Raw genomic sequence first — 12,879 nt, 5'->3', positions numbered from 1 at the left:
CTGTCCCGCTGAGTTATTCCCGCATTTTGTGTCTATCTTCATGCTGGAGGACTCATTGAGTCCGGCAACATCTGTGAAGGGAATTTTTTGGGTCGGGACCCGATGTTTTGTGTCGGGACCCTTCTTCAGCCTGATGAACATTCCTCTTTTGATGGGATGTGGCTGGTGAATGCAGCCAGATGATCAGGAATAGAGAGGTTATATTGAATCATTTGTTAATTCACAGCAATATTCAGAATCCCATCCATAATTATATGATATTTTTCTCACTAGGTTGTAGCATTGCAACTCCAGTATATGGGAGTCACTGGGCATTTCAGTGATATGCTGTGGGGAGTGTGGCAGCGGGCCGGGAACATTAGATTATCAAAGTCAAAGTCAAAGGTTATTTATTAGTCACATACACCTAGGTGTAGTGAAATGCTTCTTGCCAGTGCAGCACATAAAGAAAGAATACAGACATAACATTAATAAGAGATTAAACATAAAGAACATCCCCCCACAATGGCTCCCACCATGAGGGAAGGCACAAAGTCCAGTCCCCAACCCCAGTTCACCCATAGTCGGGCCCATTGAGGCCTCCACAGTTGCCTCTACGGAGGCCCGATGTTCCAGGCCGTTCTCGCCGGGTGATGTTGCTCCGGCGTCGGGAGAATCCTCGCAGCGGCTTGGGACACCTGGAACGGCCGCTTCCGCACTGGAGGCCGCGGCTTCCGAAGCCAACAAGGCCGCGCCGGTTGGAGCTCCAAAACTGGCGATCTCGTCGCGAGATCCCAGGCTCCCGGTGTACAGTTCGGCGCCGCCGCCCGCAGCTGGCCGCTCCTCAAACCCGCAGCTCCGTGATGTTGTACTCGGCGGTCTTCAGCTCACCGGAGCTCCAGCGCGGCGACCCGGGCAAGGCATCGCCCGCTCCACGATAGCGCTCCAGCGCTGTGCCGCTGCCGAAGCCGTGGTTCTGGGCAGTGCCCGACAGGAAACGCCGCTCCAGGCCCGCTGGTAGGCCGCGAGGACGGGTCGAAGCTGCAGCCCGGAGAAAAGCTGCCTCTCCGACCAGGTAGGGACCCTGAAAGGTAGTTTCCCCCTTTCCCCCCCCCCCCCACCCCCCACATAAAAAAGTCTAGAACTCCAGAAACAAAAACACTTTAACTAACTAAAAATAAAAAAAAGATGAAAAGACAGACAGCTGCTGGCTGGGCAGCCGCGCACAGGTCAGCGCCCCCTGTTGGATTATGTTCTTGATACTTAAAGAAGAAAGTGGTTTGATGCATGTAGGTAATATTAATATCTCAATTCACTGCAAGGGTCCAAAATGTTTGATTTTTCTGCATTTCTGAATGTCCTCCTTTTTCAGGTAATGTGGTTCTCTTCTGCTGTGAGTGGTAGACCAATTTCTCACACTTCCTCTGTTTCTTGGACTTCTGCTCTCACCCCCAGCTCCCTCCTGGTAGAAACTACTCGCCTCTTGATTTTAACTGCTCTTTGAAATTACCCCACTTTTATATTTAACTGCTCTCAGAAACTACCTCACTCTGGATTTTAACTGCTCTCCAAAACTACTCTGCCCTTGATTTTAACTGTTTTCTGAAATACCCCTCTCTTGATATTGATTGTTCTACTTCAGCAGCACAAGGATCAGAGACTTTTAACTCACACATCTCAGTTCACCATCTTTGGCAGGCGTCCTCCGGAAACAGACATTTCTCACAGACAAGAGTAAGGTTCTATTACAGTCAGGCTTCTTTTGTCCTCCAGTGGAAAGGTGAGGAGACCATTGGCTTCTTCTGCAGCCAGTTTCTTTTCTCACTTAGGTTAACTGTTATCTCATCTCCGGGGTTTAAATAGCATTCAGACAAAAGGTGATGCGATTGTGCTCCATGGATTTAAAAATAAATACCATCTAGTTTCCACTAGTTCTTCATTTTACAAAGTCATTGAGCTAATCAGAATAGTAGACTGTGGGAGTCAGCAGGACAACAGAAAGATGCTAAGCACCCATCCACACTGGGGGAATTGGGAACTAGTCAGAACCATTTAAATGCTTTTTTTCTTCAAATAGAACTGGTTGAAAACAAATGGATGGATACATTCAGGCTGGTACTAAATTGGAGCATGCCTGCATTACAAGTTCATGAGGACTTGGATAATTTCCAGATAATTTTAATCAAATCTGGAGAAACTGGAGGTAAAATAAATCCTGGCTGTTATGAAATATGCAAAGTCTAGAAGATTTACGAAGGTCAGAAGGATTACATTTGTTTGGTTTAGTTTAGTTTAGAGATATAGTGTGGAAACAAGCCCTTTGGCCCACCGAGTCCGCACCGACCAGCAATCGCCGCACATTAACACAAGCCTACACACACTCGGGACAACTTACACTTATACCAAGAATACAAACCCAAGCCAATTAACATACAAACCTGCACGTCTTTGGAGAGTGGGAGGAAGCAGAAGATCTCGGAGAAAACCCACGCGGTCACGGGCAGAATGTACATACTCCATACAGACACCACCCGTATTCAGGATCGAACCCGAGTCTCTGGCGCTGCAAGCACTGTAAGACAGCAACTCTACTGCTGCGCCACCATGCAGCCCTAAATTGTAATGTTTAATTTCAATACATGCTTGCAGCAAAACACACATTTTGGACGTTTTAATTTTATTGCACCGAAGAGTGACATAGAGAGTCATATAGCATGGAAACAAGACTTTTGGCCCAACTTGCCCATGCCGACCAAGATGCCCCATCTACACTAGTTCCGTCTGCCTGCTGTTGACTCATATCCCTCTAAACCTTTCCTATACATGAACCTGTCCAAATGTCTTTTAAATATTGTTATAGCACCTGCCTCAACTATCTCCTCTAGCACCTTGATCCATATACCCACCATCATCTGAGTGAAAAAGTTGCCCCCTGGTTCCTATTAAATCTACCCCTCTCACCTTAAACCTATGTCCTCTGGTTCCTGATTCCCATACTCTGGTTGAAGACTCTGTGCATCTACCCCATCTACTGTAATTCTCTCATAATCCTTACATGTCTATAAGATTACCCCACAGCCTTGTGCGCTCCAAGGAATAAACTCCTTGCTTGCCCAACCTCTCCCTATAGCTCAGGCCCTTGTGTTCTGGCCACATCATCATAGAAGTGGGGTTAATTCTACTTACTGAACTGTGTGGTGTCTGGGATAACGCCAGGCTTAGCAGTGATTGCATCAACACTTTCAGTCGGCTGAAGTCACGTATATATTTTATTTACAGTGGTAAGTAAGTCGAAGACCACATGGGGGCGCTGTCCCATGTTGACAGGGCCTATGTATGGTGGCACTGGTGATCCCAGGGTAGTCCCAGCAGTTTAGTCCTGGGGATTAAAGGAGGAGGAGTGGCGATCTCAGGCTTCCCTCTACAGTCCACCTTTTCCTCAAGAGGATGCGCTGACAGTTTCAGATTTATCCTGGCGATCTCAGGTTTATTTTGGCAGCTCAGCTTTGGGCTTGAAGAGTCCACCGGGTGGCGCCATCAGCGATGGCAGCCTCGCTAACAGTCTGTCTGTCTTTTCGTCTTTTTTGTTATTTTTAGTGTGTTTTAAAAGTATGTGTTAATGTTCTCTGGTTTGTTTTATGTGGGGGATGGAGGAGGGGGGAGGGGGGAGGGGGGAGGGGGGATATTTTTTTCAATCTCTTAGATGCAATTGTTTTCCAGATCATATCTTCGGGTTGCTCTGTGACCCAACATCATGGACCTTGCTCGAGTGACTTTGAACCCCACCACGGGGCCGTGGACGTACCCTTGCCTGGGATCGACGGTCCAACCTCAACCTGCAGATTTCAACATCGAGGTACTCGGAGTCTTGGGAAGCTCCAAGCCACACGAGATTCAACCAGCCCTGACCCGGGGTCCGATCGCCCTGCGCGCGGAGCTGAGATCCTCCCAATGCAGGAGCTTGATCGCCCTGACGCGGAGGGCCCGACCACTGACGGCGGGAGCCAAGATTGTCCCGTCAACGGAAGGCTCAAGGCCCCCGACCGTGGAAGAACAAAGAAGGTAAGAGATTGAACTTTTTTTTCGCCTTTCATCATATTGAGGAACGTGGAGGAGTTACACTGGTGGATGTTTATGCTAAAATGTATTTTGTGTGTTTTGTTGCTTTTTATTGGTATGACTGAATGGCAAATCATATTCCTCGTATGTTGCAAAACATACTTGGCTAATAAAGTATGATTATGATTATTTGCGTAAGAAAGAACTGCATATGCTGGTTTAAATCGAAGGTAGACCCAAAATGCTGGAGTAACTCAGTGGGTGAGGCAGCATCTCTGCAGCGAAGGAATGGGCGACGTTTCGGGTCGAGAGTCTGGAGAAGGGTCTCGATCCGAAACCTTGCCCATTCCTTCTCTCCAGAGATGTTGTCTCATCCGCTGAGTTACTCCAGCATTTTGTGTCTACCTATGATTATGAATATTATGATTATGATGGGACAGATCTGGCACATACCCTGGCGACTTAGTTTTTGCCTCAGTTTTGGGCACAGTCCTTCGATGTCTGTGACCAGAAAGAGGCACTGGAGTCTCGGGCTTGCCTTGGCCACTCAGTCTTAGACTCAGGTAGAGGCACTGGTTGTCTAGGGCTTCTTCCTGGCAGGCCAGTTTTGACCACCAGGTGGAGCTGGTGGTCTCTGGTTTGAACCTGCGACAGAGGGACACGATTAATAGGGAGGCATCCCACTTCCTTCCTCTTTCTCTCTTTCCCTCTTCTCCCTTTCTCCCTACACCCCATTCTCCCCTCCTCTTCTCCCTCTTCCTTTTCCCCTTCCTCCCCCTCTCATGCTATTCCCCTCTTCTCCTCTTCCTCTCTTCCCCTTTTCCCCTCCTCCTGTACCCCCCCCCCCCCCCCCCCCTTCCCCCCCTTCCCCCCCTCCCACCTCTCCCACAGGGCCCATCTGTTACCAATAATGCAGGTTTGGCTTCTCCTGATCAGCCAGCTAGTGCTAGGGATCAGAGCGGCATCCAAGGGAGGGGGCGCCATCACCACTGGTGTTGGAACTGCAGGTGAGATTGCTGCCTTGATACACTAGCTCTGTACTGATCACTGGGAGGGAATAATAACTGTGGGGATGCCTGTTGCTCTGGAATAGTGACATCAGTGTTCATACTGGCATGGGGCACAGCTGTGGGGATAACAATTATCACAGTATGTGTTGTTACTTTAGGGCAAATCACTCTCCTCTGATTTTTGTCTTTTCTAATTTCTTAAAGTAAATGCAAAAAATAAGTTTTCTGTCTTGCATTTCACATTGCCCCTTAATTAAAAGAATTAATTGGAAACACATTATCTAGTTTCCACAGCACCCTTAGATAGCCCTCTGCTTTGTTATCACTTTCCAAGGTGCATTAAGAACACTCTTTAGGCAAAAGCTATTGCACAAGAACATTTTTTTAGGATAGTTTAGCAATCAGATAATCTGAATATCAAGAGATTTGGCTGATGTCCAAATTAATCCTACTGTTTATGTCCAGTTTCAGAGATTTTGCCTTGTTTCAATGGTACATAGTGAGAACAGTAGCTGGTGAAAGCAGATCTGTGGTAAGTAAGTGTAAAAATATTTTTCTTGCTTGGGCAATAAATTAAAGCATTGTGGCGGCAGCCTAAACAGGGCCACTCATGCTCGAACCCTCGTCAGGAGATACGAGGGCGGGCACGTGACGCCATGGGCTAGAGGGAGTGTCCTGATACAAAAGCTCTCTCACCACGAGACCTAAGACAGAACTGGCAGCTGAGCATGAGGGAACAACCTCACTCAGCTGCAACAACATTGTATATAGTTAGCGCACCAACTACCACCAAATAAATGATTCTTTGAACCGGCTGAAGTTTCACCTTTATTCATCACGTATGGTGCCGCTACACTGGTGACCCCCGACTGTCCGAATTGAAATTTGGACTCTGCTGAAACATGCAGCCTCGGAAGACGTGATGTCTGCAGCCAACCCGGCCCTGCAGAACGATGCTGCAGCCAACCCGGCCCTGCAGTGAGGTATGCCGCCTCTTCCCCACCAGCTGCTGCTCAACGGAGCTGAGAAGCCATCGCTGCTGCCGCTCTCCCGCTCCCCGCAACGGGACAGGCTGCCTTGTGCGACGGCCGCCGTGCTCCCCCGCATGACCTGCCCGGAGCCGACCACTGGAGCAGAGAGGCCTTTTCAGCCGCCGCTGCTCCACCAGTTGCTGCAGGAGCTGCGAGCTTAGCAGCCTTCTGCCCCACAGCAACACCGACGCACGCCCGACGGCCCGGGGAGCAGAGAGAGGGAGTACCTGCCACGCTGCCGCTCCCGACAACAGGCTAGGCCCACACCCTGCACCGCACCGGGCCTCACCGCAGACACGGCTGCAGACCCGTCACCGCAACAGGCCTCGTCGCGGCCACGGCTCCACACCCTGCACCTCACCGGCAGACCCGGCACCGCAACAGGCCGGCGCTGCCCAGGGCCTAGCCACCTGATAGCTCGGGCTTAACTGGGGCGCCTGCCGAAGATGCCCTTTCTTCACCTCACCGGCATGGACACTGAAGTTCCCTGAGCGCTGGCTGCCTGTCCGGCCCAGGGATTCAATCGCTGGCGAAGTCCGCTTCAACCGTCCGGCAAAATGGCCACCGCGGCTGCCTGGAACAGGCGGCCGCACGACTACAAACATGGCCGCCGCGGCCGGCCGGAAGAGAAACAAAAACTTACTGTCCACAGCGCCACCTTCCGGCCGGATGCCGTCACTGCAACACGACCACCGGCAACAACGCCACCGACAGGTCAGCCGCCGTCGCTGCAGCCTCACCCCGGACGTCACAGTGCCACCTTCCAGCCGGATGCCGTCACTGCAGCCTGACTACCGGCAACAGCGCCACCATCAGGATGACTGCCGTCACTGCAGCCTGACTACCGGCCACAGCGCCATCTTCCGGTTGGATGCCATCACTGCAACACTATTCTGCACTATGGACAATTTGAACTTTGGACGCTGATGGCACTGTAATTTTTCTTGTTGCTGTTCATTTTCTGTTAACTGTTTTTCCACGCCCGGTTCAGGAATTATTTTGTTTATTTTATCTTCGGCAGCTTCTGCACAGGTCCCCTCGCACCCCTCGGTACCTCGGGATCGCCCACGCAGAGCGTCACTGCGCCCGTGGAGCCTCCGTCCCGACTCTCGACCGGGGTGTCCCCGGCCCACGTGTAGGAGCCGCCCTTGACCATTATTTTCCTTCCTTGTTGCCGACGTCTCCCAGCCGTTGCTGGGGGACGTATTTCTCAGGACACTCTCCCTTCGCTGGTCGAGGAGATACGGCTGTGTCTCTTCCGACCGGCGGCTTCTGCATCGGTCCTCTCGCACCCCTCGGTACCTCGGGATCGCCCACGCAGAGCGTCGACTGCGCCCGTGGAGCCTCTGTCCCGACACTCGCCCGGGGTGTCCCCGACACACATGCAGGAGCCGCCCTCGACCATTCTATTCCTTCCTCCGGTTCTGGGGGGGGTCCTGTGGCGACAGCCTAAACATGGCCACTCATGCTCGAACCCTCGTCAGGAGATACGAGGGCGGGCACGTGACGTCATGGGCTAGAGGGAGTGTCCTGATACAAAAGCTCTCTCACCACGAGACCTAAGACAGAACTGGCAGCTGAGCATGAGGGAACAACCTCACTCAGCTGCAACAACATTGTATATAGTTAGCGCAACAACTACCACCAAATAAATGATTCTTTGAACCGGCTGAAACCTCACCTTTATTCATCACGTATGGTGCCGCTACAGCATGATGGGGCTAAACTGGATTACCACAGAAAATAGAGGGGTCACAGTTTACAAACTACACGCTGCTTTGAATGTAAGCAGTGCATGTATTGATTTAATACTCATTTATGTCTGTTCTGATCAGTTTAGTTTAGAGATACAGCATGGGAACAGGCCCATCAGCCCACCAAGTCCACGCCAACTATTGATCATTCAACACCTGCTCCCAACCCACATTGCTGGGATACCACGAGACACATCTTCCCATCTCCACCCCTTTCTGCCTTACGCAGAGACCATTCCCTCCACAACTCCCTGGTTAACACATCCCTTCCCACCCAAACCACCCCCTCCCCAGGTACCTTCCCCTGCTACCACAGGAGATGCGTGTTGCTCTGGAATGGTGGCAGCAGTTTGCATACTGGCAAGAAGCACAGCTGTGGGGATAACAATGATTTCAACATTCTGATGAAAGAATGGATCAACTGGCCTTGTATTCACTGGAATTTAGAAGGATAAGAGGATATCTTACAGAAACATATACAATTCTTAAGGGATTGGACAGGCTAGATGCAGAAAAAATGTTTCCGATGTTGGGGGAGTCCAGAACCAGGGGTCACAGTTTAAGAATAAGGGGTAGGCCATTTAGGACTGAGCAAACGAAAAACGTTGTCACCCAGAGAGTTGTGAATCGGTGGAATTTTCTGCCACAGAGCTTAGTGGAAGCTAATTCACTTGATATTTTCAAGAGAGTTAGATATAGCTCTGAGGGATAATGGAATCAAAGGATATTGGGAGAAAGCAGGAACAGGGTACTGATTTAGGATCATTAGCCATGATCATATTGAATGGCCGTGCTGGTTCAGAGCCAAATGGCCTACTCCTACAACTATTTTCTACATTTCTATGCCTCACCTGTTTCTACAATTCCTCCCTCGACTCTGTCCAGGGACCCCGACAGTGCTTTCATGTTTGGCAGAGGTTCACCTGCACCTCCTCCAACCTCATCTACTGTATCCGTTGTTCAAGATGTAAACTCTTATACATTGGCGAGACAAAACGTAGACTGGGCGATTGTTTCACTGAACACCTTCACTCAGTCTGCCTGGACCTACATGATCTCCTAGTTGCTAAACACTTTAATTCCCCTTCCCATTCCGCCACTGACCTTTCTGTCCTTATCGCTAGTTGGAAGAACAGCATCTCATATTTCGCTTGGGTAGCTTACAGCCCAGAGGTATCTATTGATTTATATAACCCCTGTGCTCCCTCTCTCTTCATCCTTTTCCCACACAAGTCTCACCAGGTTCCCATTCTCACCTAGCAAACAGCTAACAATGGCCTTCTTCCTTTAATGAAGATACATTTTTTGCATATCTGTCATTCATTTGTTCTATATCTCTACATCACTGTCTATATCTCTCGTTTTCCTTACCCCTGACTGAAGAAGGGTCTCGACCTGAAACGTCACCCATTCCTTCTCTCCAGAGATACTCCAGCATTTTGTGTCTATCTTACTGGGATACTAATTACTTTAGAAACATGTTTACAGCCAACGTAAGCAGATGCCATACAAACTGTGTGTGAGTCAAATAGATGGAGGCTAATTGAAAGCTGCAAACCCCATCCCCTCTTCTGGCATTTTGTCGGTATGAATGAAAAGCTGCGGTTGCTTAATGGGCGGGCAGCATCAGTGGGCAGAGAAACAGAGTTACATTTCTGACTGGCTGTTTTTTAACAGAACTGGTGATGAAACTGGATATTCCTGCTTTCAGAATTCCAACAGCTGTATGTTTTGCCTTTCCACTGCATAAAGATGATTAGTTTACTTTTGTGTATTCAGTACGTGCTGAATGCTCAGCATGGTTCAAATTGTCTTCCTTTCTCTTTCTCCTATTCCTCCTCTCTCCCCATTTTGTTCTCTCATCTTTCTTTCTTCTGACTCATTCTCAGCTGCTCATCTCAGATATTGTGAAGGTCTGTGTTCTATTAATGACCAAATCATGCAGCACACAGTGTGTCACTATCAATCTTGATTATTCTGCAGAGCACGTATTCTGTTTTGCGATGCTAAGAGTGAGAATATTGAACACTGATTCTTCAATGCTGGTGCTTTTTCAGCATTGTATGTGTATGGACACTCAAATCTGTCTGCACTGCATGCTTCCAATGGCACGTATTAAAGCCTTTATAAATTAGGTGGGCAATAGTGCAGCTAACAAACATGCTGCCTCTAAATTTTAGCGACCAGGGTTCAGACATAATCTCTGGTGCTGTCTGCTGGAGTTTGCACGTTCTCCATATGACCATGTAGGTTCCCACCAGTTCATCAGTTATAAGAACAGAATTAGGCCATTTGACCGATTGAGTCTACTCAATCATTCAATCATGGCGGATCTATCTTTCTCTCTCAACCCCGTTTTCCTGCCTTGTCCCCATAACCGCTGGCACCCTTACTAAACAAGAATTGGTCAATCTCTACCTTAAAAATATCCATTGACTTGGCCTCCACAGCTGCCTGTGGGGATGAATTCCACAAATTCCCCACCATCTGACTAAAGAAATTCCACCACATCTCCTTTCTAAAGGCAAGTCCTTTTATTCTGTGGCTATGGCCTCTGGTCCTAGACTGCATCTCTGGTCCAGTGCTCTGGTTTTCTTTCACATTATAAAGACTGGAAGTTTTGATAGTATATTGGTCCAGGTAAATTGGCCCTGGTCTGCCACAGAATCTGGGGGAGTTGATGAAAATGTGGTAAAATTAGGATTAATATGGTGAGAGTACGATTGTTGTGGTGAGAGTAGGATTAATATAAAATGGATGTTTGATGGATGTTGTGGGAAGTGTGATGCAAGGCCTGTTCTGCACCGAATAACTATGACTCTATGATGTGATTTGCATCGCAAAAATGCTCGCATATTGGAACTCTTCAAATACAACGATTCAAAGTTGAATTCTGTTGCCAAGGACAGGAAGTGGTTTGCAAATAATCTGAAATAGATCTGTATTAAGTTTTAAATAGTAGGAATTAGAGATATGTACATATACCTCTTTATTTAAACTAAATTTCCCACCCTTACTGAATAAACTACATAAGAATTTTCAATACTGGAAAACACTCCCCATTTCTATGCTTGGGAGAATTAATGCTATAAAAATGATTTTTTTACTGCAACTGCTGTACCTATTTCAATTAATTCCGATATATATTCCAAAAACTTTTTTCAAAAAAGTCGACTCCATTGTTACAAGTTTTGTCTGGGATTATAAGAATCATAGAATAAGTAAAAAACATTTATGTAAGTCAAAGATAAATGGAGGTTTGGCTTTGCCAAATTTCTTATTTTATTTTTGGGCAGTCCATATTAAAAACATGAATTTCTGGCTGGAAGAAATGGATCGACAACCAGATTGGTTAATGATGGAAAAGGAAGACTGTCTACCTTTTGAAATAGGTCCGATCATATTTGCCCCCACAAAACTGCACAAAAAAACCTATAAAGAAAACCCCATAATACATAGTGGAATACGAATTTGGAAACAAATAAAAAAAGATTTAAAATTGAATAATATACCACTATGCCTTCCCATTGTAAATAATCCTTCATTCAAATCATCCTTTATGGACAAAGGTTTCACACAATGGAAAAATTATGGAATCAAAAATATTGGACATCTTTATGGGAAAGGCACTTTTCTTTCATTTCAAGAGTTACAACAGAATTATGGACTGCACTCAAATAATTTCTTCAGATATCTACAAATTAGAGATTATGTTAAATCTAATACACAAGTCTACAGGAGTAGGGAATCAGAAATTCTTGATGAATGTCTGAACAAGCATCCTAATACTGAAAAACTAATAGCTTATATTTATAACACAACGAGGTACCACCGACTGAACCATATAGATACAAATGGGAAAATGAAATAGGTCACCCTATAACGAAAGATATGTGGGACGAAAGTTTACAACAAATACATCAATGTTCATTAAATGCCAGACATATTTTAATACAATTCAAGGTCTTACATAGACTACACTACTCTAAATAAAATTGAATAGAATCTTCCCGCAAATCTCTCCTATTTGTGATAAATTTCTACATCTAGAGGCTAATTTAACACATATGTTTGCAAACTGTATAAAACTTAAACATTCCTGGACTGATATTTTTGAAATAACTTCAGAAGTTATTAATACAAAACTGGACCCAAATACAAAATTAATAATACTTGGAATATCAGAACAAAGTTTAACACTCACAACAAACCAAAGAAATTTCCTCGACTACAGTATAATAATCGGGAAAAAATTAATATTAAAATTTTGGAAAGGCCCTACAACCCCCACAATTAATATGTGGATTACGGAAATATCGGAGACCCTATACTTAGAAAGAATTAGACTTGTCTTAATGGACAAACAAGATATTTTCGATAAAATCTGGGCTCCATTCATTAACTATCTGAAGGGATAGATTGGCACAGCACGAGGACCCAACTGAAACTTGAACTCAGGATCAGATGAAAAGCTAAACTTTATAATCTACGAACCTATCTCCATTGACGTATTACAGGTAACCCATTCCACCTCCTCTGTTTTTCTGGGTTTTTTAAATTTGTAACTTTCTACCCTCTTTTTCTCTCTCTTTCTATAAAAAATAAAAACACTAGAAGCAGAAGTAATTGATAATTGAACATTTTAATAATGTATGACTGATGTATATGAAAAGTTTTTTTACTATAATATGTAACTATACTTTATAATATGTCTACTTCTAATAAAAATATTTAAAAAAAAAAAGAAAAAAAAAAAGAGATATGTACATTATAATTGTGACTACTGGAATTAGGGAAGAATCACCAAGGAAGATGTGGATGCCATTTGAATGCAATGAATTGGATTTTCTTGAAGAAAATCTTTCCATTTTTAGGCTGTTGAAACATAGAAACATAGAAACATAGAAACATAAAAACATAGAAACATAGAAAATAGGTGTAGGAGTAGGCCATTCAGCCCTTCGAGCCTGCACCGCCATTCAATATGATCATGGCTGATCATCCAACTCAGTAACCCATCCCTGCCTTCTCTCCATACCCCCTGAT

The sequence above is a fragment of the Amblyraja radiata genome, chromosome 1, assembly GCF_010909765.2.
Source record: "Amblyraja radiata isolate CabotCenter1 chromosome 1, sAmbRad1.1.pri, whole genome shotgun sequence".
Taxonomy (NCBI): domain Eukaryota; kingdom Metazoa; phylum Chordata; class Chondrichthyes; order Rajiformes; family Rajidae; genus Amblyraja; species Amblyraja radiata.
Note: the sequence above shows the minus strand (reverse complement) of the source record.